Below are 13144 nucleotides of genomic sequence, written 5' to 3'. Positions count from 1 at the left end.
AGAAAGGGATGGAGCTAGGGTAGGAAACAATTAGTATTCCAAGAAAATCTGACACCTTCTACTAGTCTTGTAAAACACAAACCATTCATTTAGAACTAAACAACACAAATGGGTCTTCATTATATAGGTTTGTTTTCTACTGACCTGATTAAATGGGCATTCTTTCAGAGTTGTTCAGAAAGGGCTTTTTAGTTTATGGAAGACTGCTCTCCTAATGATATGTAATGCTATGTCTGTCGAACTCTTCATGAGTAGGATGAAAGAGGCTGTAATGCACATATTTTTTTGTGGAGAATTCTCTGTCTGCTTTATGAGCAGATAGAATCACTGTGCTTGTGGATTGCGATCTTTTCCACAAACCTTTGTCCTAACTTAAAACAATCAATGAACAGAATTAATATAATTTCAACATTTTTTGTCTCTATTACATTTTTTCCAATGTTAAAAAATAAGGCCATGTAAGGACTGTTTCACAGTGTGTTTTGTAAGAAAAGCAAATTACAGCAAAGTTTTCATTTTAAACATACTTTAAAAAAAGTTAAAAAAAACATTTTTTGCTTGAGACCATGCAGCAAAAAGATTATACTGATTGTATCTATCAACGTAATTTGTTTATTTCAAAAGACTGTGTGACATTTACCTTGCAATGAAACTCTAAATAAGGATCAATGTTTTATATGGATTTAGACCTGTAGTGGAGTTTTCATAGACTACTATGCACTTCTGCGTAAATGTAGAGATTTTACTAACTGAATAACTAACAAACTCATTTGGTTTGTGATGTATAGTTGATTCCCATTGCATATATAGCTTTAAATCCTTAGTTGAGGTTGTCAAACCCAAAGGTGTGTGTAATTTCCTGTATTTGTAGGTAAGATATACAAAGAAATGTATAAAAGGCTCATTTTTACTGGAGTGGGTGTGATAAATCCTATTTTTCTGTTCCTTTTCTTTCTGCCCCTTCTTTAGTGTAAGCACTTTTTGAATTTTACCTGTCACTATGAGCCACTTAACATTTCTACAAGCAATGAATTATGCATTTTGTTTTTTTGTAAGCTTCATGAAAAAGGCATGGGTGTTTTTCAAATGTCCATAATCTTGTATAGAAGTTTTGGAGCATATTTATTTAAATAGTGTTAAAGAAAGTTTATTTTTTTTTTTTTAACACTTGCATCAATACAAGTATAGTAAATGTATAGTTTCCAGATCATATCTATACCAAATGAGCTGGAAAATATATATATATATATATATATATATATATATATATATATATTTTGTTTTTTGCAGATGACACCGTATTGCTTTGTCTTGTTATTGGCTCTCACATGTGTTAGCACTTGTTTCTTTTAAATTTAGCAGGTTCATAATCATTCCTTCAGTAATGCTGCCTGTCTTTTACCATTTTCTTCTAGAAAAACATATGAACTTCAGGTTTGTGCCAGTCTGGTGATCAGTATGGTTTTCTTTCTTAATTTTTAACATATTTTATGTTTTTCTATAAAATCATATATTAAAATGAACAATTTTACAGTGCAGTAAAGGGGTTCTATAACCTCATATGAGAATGTTTCCTACCTTGCTCATATTTTGGGTTTGGTTTCCATATAGAGCGAGGTATTGCTCATCCAAACATAAGATCCTAACAGACACACCTAGAGGTTCATGTATTGATTTGGTTTGTGTATGTTGAGTATGCTTCAGATACGGTTGTATGAGATGAAGTATGTGCCAAAACTACTCTCAGTATGGAACCCATGAACATCTGAATCATAAAACAAGCAAATGATTGTTTTTTTTTTTTGTTAATTCAATTTTTTCTTTTTTTTCCTTTGACTAAACCCGATGGTAACCCATACTTTTTCAGTACCTTACCCAATACGGTGCAGTTGGCTATCATGTACTAAATAACATAAATATAGGTAAGGTAAACCTATATTTAAGAAGGTCTGAAATGTTTGATTTTAACATGATTCTTTAATGTATGGACAGGTCTTAATTAGCTCCTCTACTGTAGTAGTAAGCTCTGTCTACCTTTTCTTAGGTAGGTGGCTTGGGAAGAATTGACGCCTTCCTGCTTCTACTGGTAAATAGTTTTTATGACTTTGTACTAATTCCTTTTATAGATTTGAGGAACAGTTGAGTTTAACCTAGTCAAGTGCCATTCAGCATATCCGGGAATTACCACTAAACTTTACTGCAAAACAATACCTGGACATTGTTGTAGAGCTGATAGTGGAGATTAATTGCTATAGGAGAATGGGCTTAATTTCACCATTTTAAAGAGTCCTGAGACTGAAAGGGAAATTATTGTAAAAATTCAGCATCTACATCAGTTTAGAGTCTGTTGCCACACAACCATATCCAGTGTTTTGGCGATTTGAAACCTTCAGTGAGTCACTGTGTTCTGCTGTGGGCTCAACCGCAGTCCCAACCTTCCCAATGCCAAGTGAAAGGGAAAATTTGGGAACCATTTTTTGCAAGCAGCTGCAATAGATTACAGTGTGGTTCTCAAAAGTGACAAGTTTCTTTTGGCTGCTTGGTGACCACTTGCAAATCTTCCATACTTTATTCCATATTTTTTCAGTACCATACTGTCAAAGTGTACATATTTAATCGGAGAAAGAGTGAGTAGATATCTCCTATACTGGTTTCAAATCTGTGACTTAAAGAGCAAGTAAACTCAAAACTGTCCAAAAAAAAATACTTGCCTTCAATCCTGCAGTGCAGTCGATCGGTCCGGAGGTTTCTTTCCTCGGGTCCTATGTCGCCCCCGTACCCGTCTTTGGGCCAGTGTGCTAGGCGCCGCTATCTTCTCCTCATCTTCTGGGTTCTTCTTCCTACGTCATCTGACACAAGCGAGAGCCTGGGTGAGGTCGATCTTGCCAATCTCACTCATGCAAAAGGTCCCCCTCGGTCATGCACAGTCTCTGCGCTCCTATTCATTAAGTGGGCGGTTCTGAGCCTTTAAAAAACCAAACATATTTTTTTTTTTTTTTTTACATAAAAGGGTTGTCTACCCTTTTTTATAAAGTGAAAATTAAGAGTTTAGGTACACTTTAAATATGAAACGAATCTGGCGGTGCGGTTGCTGCTCCTGGGTGCACTGCAGCAGTTTGTTGTGTGCCCAAGTGCTGCAAACCACTCCATTTCATGCCCATGTGGCCTTCAGCCAAGTAAGGCAGACCAGAAAATAATGAAGCCCCCATTTTGGCAGTGGTATTTAGACAAGGCAGTTACTTTTCAAGAATGTAATTTGCTTTCTTTTTTTTTTTCCGTAAGCAAGTAAGTAATCATAATAAAGTTGATTAATCCTAGATATTTGATTAGTCGCCTCCTGCTTAAAAAAAAAAATCTGTTTTGTAGTTGGAAGAGTATATTCTTTTTGATTGTCGAATTACATATTCAAAATCTGTGACTGCCCTTCAAATGTCCTGGTTTCCAAAAATTCAAAACACTTATACAAAGCTCTGCTCATGCTGCTGACAAAGTAATTGCCCTAGAAAGAATCAAGAACGTCTCTTTTGATATTTAAGATAAAATATCTTCGTACCGAATAAAAGTTATGTAAATGAAAATTTTGCCATTCTGAACAAAGCACCATTCTCTGCTGAATCAGGCATGAAACTTGACATTGGCGTTCTTCTTTTCACTTTTATGACAACCTCCTGCTTATTTTTTAACTTCATTATATCTTACATAAATTTCATAGTTTTTTATTATTATTTTTTGCTATAAGTGCTTACAGTTGCAGAACACTTCCATTAATATAAGTACCAACAATAAAAAGTGAGATGTTTTTGCACTAGAGATTACTAGAAAATATAAATTAACCTCTCCATCTGTGCAATGCAGTTCCAGTCCTGTAAATGGTTGTTTCAGAACAAAAGTCCATTGGGAAATGGGTGACAAGAATGAGTAGCTCCTCATTTGCAAACCAACCCCAACAATCTACCTATCTTGATTGCACTCTTTTGGTCTATTAAAGCCCATCTTCTTTTAAAATCAATGTTTTGTGAAAACAGGTATTCTCAGCTAAATCCGCCATCCTGGGCCCCTAGACAGTGCTTTTTCCTCACTGTGGGACACTCAAATCACTACTGCATTGGCACCCTTGTTCACTGGCTAATGCCCATTCACTCATACTAATAATATAAGTGTGGGTCGTCCAGTCTATTTAGAAAGAGGACATGCCACAGCCAGCTAATAGGAATGTGTCCACATAATGCGGCATAGGGCATAGACACCCTATTTTTATGCCAACCATTAGGAAGTGGGTGGAAGTTTGTGTGGTTAGGAATATTTTGATTTGGTTTTAATTTACCACTGAAAGTGTTTTGTTCTGTTTGACCTTTTTGACAGTTCAAAGCTCAGTGGTGGTGGGAAGTTTAAACATTTTAAAAATCTAGTGTAGAGATCTGTATAAAAAAATATTTAAAGGTAAAAATGATCTTTTAAATGATCCTTTAAAAATTTCAGAAGGAGGACAATCCCTGGGACAGTTTGGAGATATAAATTCATGCCTTTGCTCCCTTATGGTAATCAGAATTGTTGTAGTGCAGATGTCACTTGTCATCAGAAGACAGTTTACATTATTCATTCACTGCCAAAACAAAAAGCCCAGTACTTTTACCTATAGCTGTTATTTACATTTTTTTAAGAATTTATGAAGGGTGGATATTCTGTCATAAGGTCATGTATTGGTAATGGCATCCATTCAAAAAAAAAAAATACACACACACAACCCAGAATTTTTTTTAAGAAGAAAATTTAGGTCGGTGGTGTCCCCTGTATTGTGACCCAACTCTTCAGTAACCAAAAACAGCCTGGTGGTAACTGAAAAGTGCGGTTGGTGCACCCAGCTAAAAGGGACTGGGGAGAATGCTGTGGATAATAATTTTGTTTGTAATTGGCTACTTTTGAAGCCCACTGCATCATTTTTGTTCTCTTGCACTTCAGTGTAAATTTGGTTAGCACAGACATGAGAGTAAGATTGCACCTCCACTGTTGATCTGGTGGTTTCTCTGCTTACTTTACCCCCACTATCTCCAAAAAAGTTCAGGTAGATATTCAACACAAATTAATGCAGCTCCAGTCTTTTATACATCAGTAAAATGTATTTGATGTTGACAGTGTACCGAAAGTTAAACTGTTCCCCACATCTTGCAGTCCATAGTCCATCCTGTACTGCAGAGCTCAAATCATAAGAGGTAGAAAATGTATGCCAGGTGTGATTCCATGCAATAAGCATACCAACAGGAGGTGACAGAAGGATGAGCTTGTCTGTGTTCTGCTTCTGCTTTGTAATTACAGACCAGGGTGGGGGTTCTGAAGATGAAGATATATCTTTCATCAACAATATAAAAAGGATATAAAGTAGCAACATTTAGGCTGGTCACAAAGGTATAAATTTATGCAACAACTTTGTCTCAGTGAATATATTTTACCTGCTGTTCACACTTTTGAAGGTTTTTGAGAATGAGTGGTGCATTAAGAAAAGTCCTACATTCTGCACCTTGTGACATAGTTTGAACCATAAAATTCATTGACTCACTTGACCTGACTTCAAGTAGGTTTTGCATCATATACAATTATATGTGAATGGTAAATCTATTTAATACAAACAAAAGCCTAAGGTCCTAAGTGTTCTGTAAAGATGTTAAGCAGTTCAACCTCTTCATTCCCCAGTTGCTTCACAAAAAATTCAAAAAGAGTGCCTAAAAAATGAAATATTTAAAGCACACCCTCCAGGAATATTGAAAGTCTTTACTGACATCTCCCCACTCCTCAAATACAAATTGCATAAAAAAGGGTGATGTCTCATGGTTTCCTGGAAGTGCTGATGACATTTTATTTTATACCCATATGTTGATTTCATATACCAAAAATCCTTACCCTTGTTCAAACTGGAAAACTATACATTGAGTAGTGACCAAGTGTATGCATGTATGTATCATTCAGAATATTTGGTCACAATGCAAGGCATGTGATAATTTGAGGGGAGTTCCAAATGTAGCCATAGTATTTGAACTGGTGTAATGTTTTAACTAACCCCAAATTAGTAAGTGACTGTGAGCATATGTGGCAATTTATTAGAATAATGAGGCCTTATGGTTAGATGATATGATAAATTTCAATTATTTTCTATCTACCATTATGTTTAAATTTTTACAGCTATGTGATTTGGGTAACATTAGAGAACATTAGATGGCATAACATAGTCATTTTTAATTGATTGAACCATCTTCTTGTAGTACTTAAATCATACCTAAACTCAGAAATTTCACTTTACATAAAAGGGTAGACAACCCTTTTATGTAAGGTAGAAGTTCTGTTTTTTTTTTTTTTTTTTTTTTAAGCGAAACACATTTTAAAAAGACACGCCTAGGCGTTTGAGAATGAATGAGATCGCACGTCACGCATCCCAGAGGGCTCTTGGGTGCTCCTTTCGTCAAAATGGAAAAATATTGCCGATCTCACACATCCGCAGTGATATAGGCAATTTTTTTCCCATCTATGTTGCCCGATTCCGCGCCTGGGCTGGGTGACGTAGGAAGAAGAACTCGGAAGAGGAGAAGATGACGGCGCTCTGGCCCGAAGACGGATACTGGGAAGACACCTCTAGACTGATCGACAGCCCTGCGGGATTGAAGGTAAGTGGATTTTTTTTGTTTTGGGGGACTTTTGAGGTTAGTTCCCCTTTAAAGACCTTACTAAAAAGTTAACAGTGGCATAAGTACATAGTTACCTTTATAAAGTCTTCAATTACAGATAATATTAGGTCTATTTGATAGAATTCTTCTTGTTACTACATATTAATAAATTGTTTTTTGGTATTCAACATTTTTAATATTGTATCATGGTACTTCTGTCCATTGTTATATCTAAACATTTGTGCAGTGCAATGGGAGATGAAGCCATATTTTCTACATAAATTATATAGAAAAAATGCCAATATCATGCTTTAAATAAAAACTATATAAATATATATATATAATATATAAAAAAAAAAACTGCAAACTGTGCTTACTGATAACAAGGATGCTCTCCGTGTTTGGCAATGTAAGTATAAAAATGTTATACAATTTAGGCCATGTGAACAGTTCTATTAACAATTGCTCAGATATTTTTTTCAGTACAAGCATGGTTTTACAGTCTGTTTTTTGTAGATGTGTATAAATATAAATATTTATATGTGAATTCAGGCCTATGTAGGGATGCTATGAACTGTCCATCCAAGATCATTTATTTATTTCTCTCTCTTGTTGCTTTTAAATCATACCTCTTTTATGGCAATTTAATGAGTTTTGTATCCACCAAGTTAGTCAAAGGTCTGCCTAGAACAATTTTCCTCTTTCCCACCTCCCCCAAACTGGCTTTTGTTATGTATTGCCTTGCTAATCTTTGTGTTGAACGGTATCAGACATCACCTTTCATGGGGGCAGATAGCCCACTCTTCCGCTTTCTTTGTTCTCCCTCTCTTTTAATAGGAGAAGTCAACGGGGAGGACAAAAAGGGACTGAAAGTTTTATTCAATCGGGGTCAGAGGGGTGGTGTTCAGACTGACGGGCCCACAGGCAGACTGGCCTTTTATGCTTTCCGACACAGATGGCCCAGTTGCATTCATGTAAAGGAAGAGAATGCGTCCCAGTTTAAGCCATTGTAGGCCAGCATCGTTACACTTGACAAGGGTTGCCAAGGGCAACAGACAAATATCACCCGAACCGTGTGATCAGCAGCCTTCTCCATTGAAAGCATTGAGTTAAAGCACAGCTTTCCTTACTGCTCTCCTGCAAGTTGATGTTCATGTGTTGCTTTAACTTCCTTTTCTTATGGGTAATTTTGTTTTCTGATACTCTTATCAAATCTGAGACTTTTAGAAATGCAGACTGTTTAAAGTGTTGGCTTTTTCAGGAAAACTGCAAAAATAAACATCTTTTTTTTTTTTTATTTGTGTGTATGTATGTGTATGTGTATGTGAGTGTGTGTATGTATATGTATATGTGTGTGTGTATATATATATATATATATATATATGTGTGTGTGTGTATAATTTTTTTTTTTTTTTTTTTTAATGTCTTTGTACAGTGATCATGTGTTGGTGTCTTATACGTAAGGTTGCTGAATTTGTTTGTACTGTAGAAAGATATAAAAAAAAATCTATCAAGATGTCTGTAATTTGTTCTCCCAATATGTGTCGGACCTCTATTGTTGGATGGATGCAGAGACTAATACTGCATGCTTCAAACTATGCATTTCTTCCAGACATGTTGTGATATATATAAAAAAAGTTAACCTATGTTTCCTCTGTTCTGTACCTGAACAAATCAGCAGTTTAGGGAGTAAATCCCATTGATGGCTTGTGACAGTCCCCATTTAAAGAACTCTCCCAACTGTGTGGCAGGCCAAGCATGCCATGAATTTAACTCTTCCTGTGGTCCACTTCAGTGTAGCCCACAAAGAAAACCGAAAAAGGGAGCCCTTTGTTCAGCAAACATAGTGCTAATCTTTGAAAACCCTTGAACTCCTTTCTTTGGAAGTCTTCTCTGCTTTTCACATTTATGTCTGACTACTGTGCATGAGAACAAAAATAAACAAAACAGGTACACTGAGAAAAAAAAAAAGATTTTAATTCCCTGGACAGGTTTGTGTAGTTGGCATGTGCAGTTTATCTCAACGGTTTAGGTTTATTTTTTTGTTTTCTGTACTCGGTCAGCCATAGACTTTACTGGAAGCTCACCTGCAGAGGAAATCAGTGGCTGTTGTTTCCTCCAGTCATTGTTCTACAGGGTCAGTTAGCCATGTGGCAAATTAGCTCGAGAAGGTGAGACATAATCTCTTGTTTTCAAAACAGTGCTATTTATTATCAATATAATCACATTTTTTCACCTGGAACTTCTAGTGTCCTATAGAAAGAAAGTTCATGTTTTTGATTGGGCTAATTTTTGTATAAAGATAAACTTTTGTTCAAATTGCTTGTAGGGAACACTGTTCTAAAAAAAAAAAACAGGATTTCTTTAGATATTGACATATAAGTTTATTAGGGCTATAATCTGAAACAACAAGTGATACCCTGTTGGATGTGCTGTAAGTTATTGTTTCACTACTAAATGTTTAAATAAATGTCTTATCTTGTTAAAGCAGAACTCTAGACACAACACAGTAGAGCTCCTTCTCAACAGTTATTTTTTAAACCTCAATTTTAATAATGTAACATTATGGAATACCTTTTGCTGTTTGATGTGTGTAATATATATATATATATTATTATTACTGTAAAGGTAGCAACCATAATTTGAACAGTTTGGTTCACATCGGCAATCAGACTTTTTGATTTGTTTTTTTTTTTTTTGTTTTTTTGCTAAAATGTGTGTTATGTCTAAAACTGGAGTTAGTGATGCTTCTTGTTTTTTTATAATTAAAGTGTTGCCAGATTAGATAGGATGCAGTCTTCATACATGATGCTGTCAAGACACACAGTAAGCACATATGTCCCTTTTAGGTCTACAGTTTATAGACAAATTTTATATGCTGTAACCCTTACATGCATTAACCATTTTTTGGCAAGGGGAGTCAGCACTTGTTTTGTGGATAAGAAGTCCCGTAAATGTTTCATATTTATTTGGTAAAACCAACACTTCAGTCAACATCAATCAATACTTACCATCTGGGTTTTCTCTCTGCTTAGAGTTTCTCCTTAGCTACATAACTTCATACAACTTAACAGTATAATTGTGGAGACTAGTAAACTGGTATGGAGTGTTAAAATCTTTAAATGTAAAGAACACCCAGATCACCTGTTCTTTCAAATGTAGGGTTAATTTTTAATAATGTTTGTATAGATTTTGTAATAATTTTGTAGGTTTATAATCGTTTATTAATATGTACAAATGCATATGTGTACATCTTATTTTGTTTATATACATGGTTTGTGTGCAGTGCTCATGTTGGCAATCCTTTGTGTGAAATCCAAAGCAGCAATCACAAACACATTCATTAACCAATTCAGTCTCAAAACAAAGGTGTTTTAATTGAGTTGAGCAGTGTAACTATGTCGCTCTCCATTGTTTTGCCATGTACTTTCGGCAGTGATTACAAGAGGTCAGTGCCCCCAATTTACACAGTACTTTGACTGTATCTCTGGTGAATAATAACGCCAGCATGGCAAACAAGATTTTGGCAAGTGTAGGGCATTAGAGAGGGTATGGCTGTCATAACGGGTAAGGGAATCTCCTTTGCTTGTCTATATTAATCTAAAATTTGGAATTTTTTTTTCTCTCGGCATTGACTTTTGATTAAAATTAATACATTTATAATGTGCATTTTTTAAATTCGTTTTACGGCTACAGGGGAAAAAAATGCTGATCACCAACTCCTGCAGTCATATTTTTGTATTTTTGCCCAAATACTTTTAAGTTGGCTAATAAACTCTAATGTTCCAAAATGCAGATAAAAACATTTTATTTAAATATGATATCATAATTCTCTGTACAATGTGCAGGGCCAGCGCAGAGTTCAGTGAACATTACAGGGCATACAATATATCTTTTCACGTCAGTCTCTACTCTCAGGGGAAAGTTCTGTATGTAGCTTTAGAAGAGCAGCGATTTTCCAAGACCAATTTAGGTGGTTTTTATTAGGGAGATTTGGGAAAAAAGAAACTTGTCAGATGCATACATTTTCATAGAACAGAGCTGATATGTTTTTTTAATTATTTAATTTAACAATTTAGCAAATGTGTGATTTTTGATACATCATTTTTTAATTAATTTTTTTTTTTTCTTTGCAAAACTTGAACAATGACATTGTACAACATTAAAGGGACAAAAAAACCCTATAGGTTTTAATTTTTCAGATGTAACAAATTCTTGCCATCTATATGTATGCTTTCTAGAGTTAACAGAAATAGGTGATGGCTTTAAAATTATGGCTGTTGAATATATTGTTAGTGAAAATGCTGGATTAATCAAATACTATCATTTGTATTATTGTTATTGCCCTGTTAGTATGCTACCCTAAACACACAGTGATTACAAACCTGATCTAGATACTAGGTTAATATAGAAATGGTTTAGTGTATAAAGGTCAGCGTTAACTGAGACATCAAATTTACTTAAAATAACACAACCATCCATCATCTGACTTTCACTGGAATAAATTATGCCACAAATTAGAATTTAAAACAAGCGCTGAAAGATAAAAACAGAGAAATCTCAGATAGGGTCATGTGAGACTTTACCAAAACAGAATAAGCTTTTTGTTAAAACACTGTGATGCCTAAGTAACTATATAATATATGACCATGTGACATTTATTTCTCCAGTATTCAAAGATGTCATGGTTTATGAGCAAGTACTGTAACTGTTTTATTTTTCATGTTTAAGTTTCTTGTTTTAAGAGAAAAATCAGAAATAACTTTTTAGATGTTACTAGTAAGGCAAGATGGATAGTATACTGTAACCAACAACAAAGATAGTTGTTTAGCTTTATTATTCTTTTGTGAATAAGAATATTAACATTTTTTTGGGGAGTATCCATAGTTTGTTTTAAATATTTTTTTTTCACTCGTTACGTAGAGTCCTATAAAATTCCTATGCTTTAATTTTGTCTTTGCTTTAGTTTGATTACTTTTATTAGTAGTAAAGCGTTGGCGTAAATTATGTGATAATGAAACATGTTGGTTATTAATACTCATTCTTTAAAAAAATGTGGCATTTTTGGTGTGTTTGCCTTTCACAATTTTACATATGTACAAATGTAAACCATTTGCCTTATTAGCAGTAAGAAGAGGCTTGAAATGAATGAAATCCTGTAACTGCTTCACTAGCCTGTTACCCCGAGGATACAAGCAAATTAACTGAATGCTAATTAATCTAATTTGAAAACTGATACAAAATAACTTTGTAATAAGCAGGAAAAATGTTTAATAGCAAAAAAACATTTTTCTAAGCACAAATTATAAGGCTATAAACACGTTCGTTGGAATTAGAGGTTGATTCAGCATCTGTGCGAAAGGAAGAATTCAAATAAAAGAGATATCAAAATATTTAGTATTCAATATATGTATGCATTGCTGTTGTGACCTAATATTTAAATGATTAGTATTTGTGAGGATAACCAGAGATTTAGGTTTCAAACTACCTATATAGCTGTTTTGTAAAGGATAAATACAAAAAGGGTTTTAACCTCTTTGCTGCCAATCAAGAAATGCTTACGTGTTTGTTTAGCAGATGCATGGAAGCCAATTCCCAGCCTGTTTGGTTTATAAAGTATGAGACTGTATTACATTTCCATTGAAGACTGTCTTCTTTATTCTTATTGTGTTTCTGGTGCTGTAAAGTCACCTAATCACATCTCAGGGCCTCAGAATGTGGCTGGACGGGTTTGGTATCTATTTATTCGCCTCATCCTGGTCTTTATTAATTAATAATAATAATATTAATTAATTAATATTAATAATAATATTTAAGAAAGGATAGTTTACAGTATAGACGTGAGTATAAACCAAGATGTTTTTTTTTCAACCTGAAAATACCATTGGAAAAAGAATTATGGTTTACACTTTTTGACACAATGTCTTTGTGTAAAGTATAAGACAAACTTTTGCCATTTGATGTGTTTGTTAAACACTTTACATGTGTACACAACACCATCTGGTGGCCAATAATAATGCAAAAAAAAAAGTGATTCATCTTAACCAACTCAGTAGTGCAAAAAGTACTCTTAACATGTAAAAAATAAAAGTGAAGGGGGAACTATAAGTAGATTGGGTCCATGTGGTTTTATGTGAGGTAGGACAGACAATGTGGGACCATGTGAGCTAGGACAGACAAAAACTAGACTAAAGCTAGGTACATACTTGCAATAATTATCGTTAGAAAACAAACGAATAACGATTATGCACGATTATTACAACCATTCAAATATAATCCACCAATAGTGTACACACACTAGATACAATCGTTTAAACGATGCAGGGAGTGACACGTAAAGGAGAAAGTGTTCTGAAGAGACAACGACCGTACACACAATAGTGAACACTCATCGCTCAGTCAGATCCGCCGGGACGGTCGTTACAATACTTTAAAAGCCAGTAGTAACAATACTATGAAAACAATCAATACTCAGCCAGTAGAAACCTCTG

At 34.6% G+C, this 13144-nt stretch overlaps 1 protein-coding gene across 1 annotated transcript in view; it reads left to right on the top strand.

The window, feature by feature from the left end:
• ZCCHC7 (zinc finger CCHC-type containing 7) overlaps positions 1 to 13144 on the top strand; it is an 86772-nt gene that overhangs the window by 35006 nt on the left and 38622 nt on the right. The window lies entirely within an intron of this gene.

Source organism: Pyxicephalus adspersus, chromosome 3 (genome assembly GCF_032062135.1).
Source record: "Pyxicephalus adspersus chromosome 3, UCB_Pads_2.0, whole genome shotgun sequence".
Lineage (NCBI taxonomy): Eukaryota > Metazoa > Chordata > Amphibia > Anura > Pyxicephalidae > Pyxicephalus > Pyxicephalus adspersus.
Note: the sequence above shows the minus strand (reverse complement) of the source record. Positions and strands in the feature narration are given on the sequence as shown.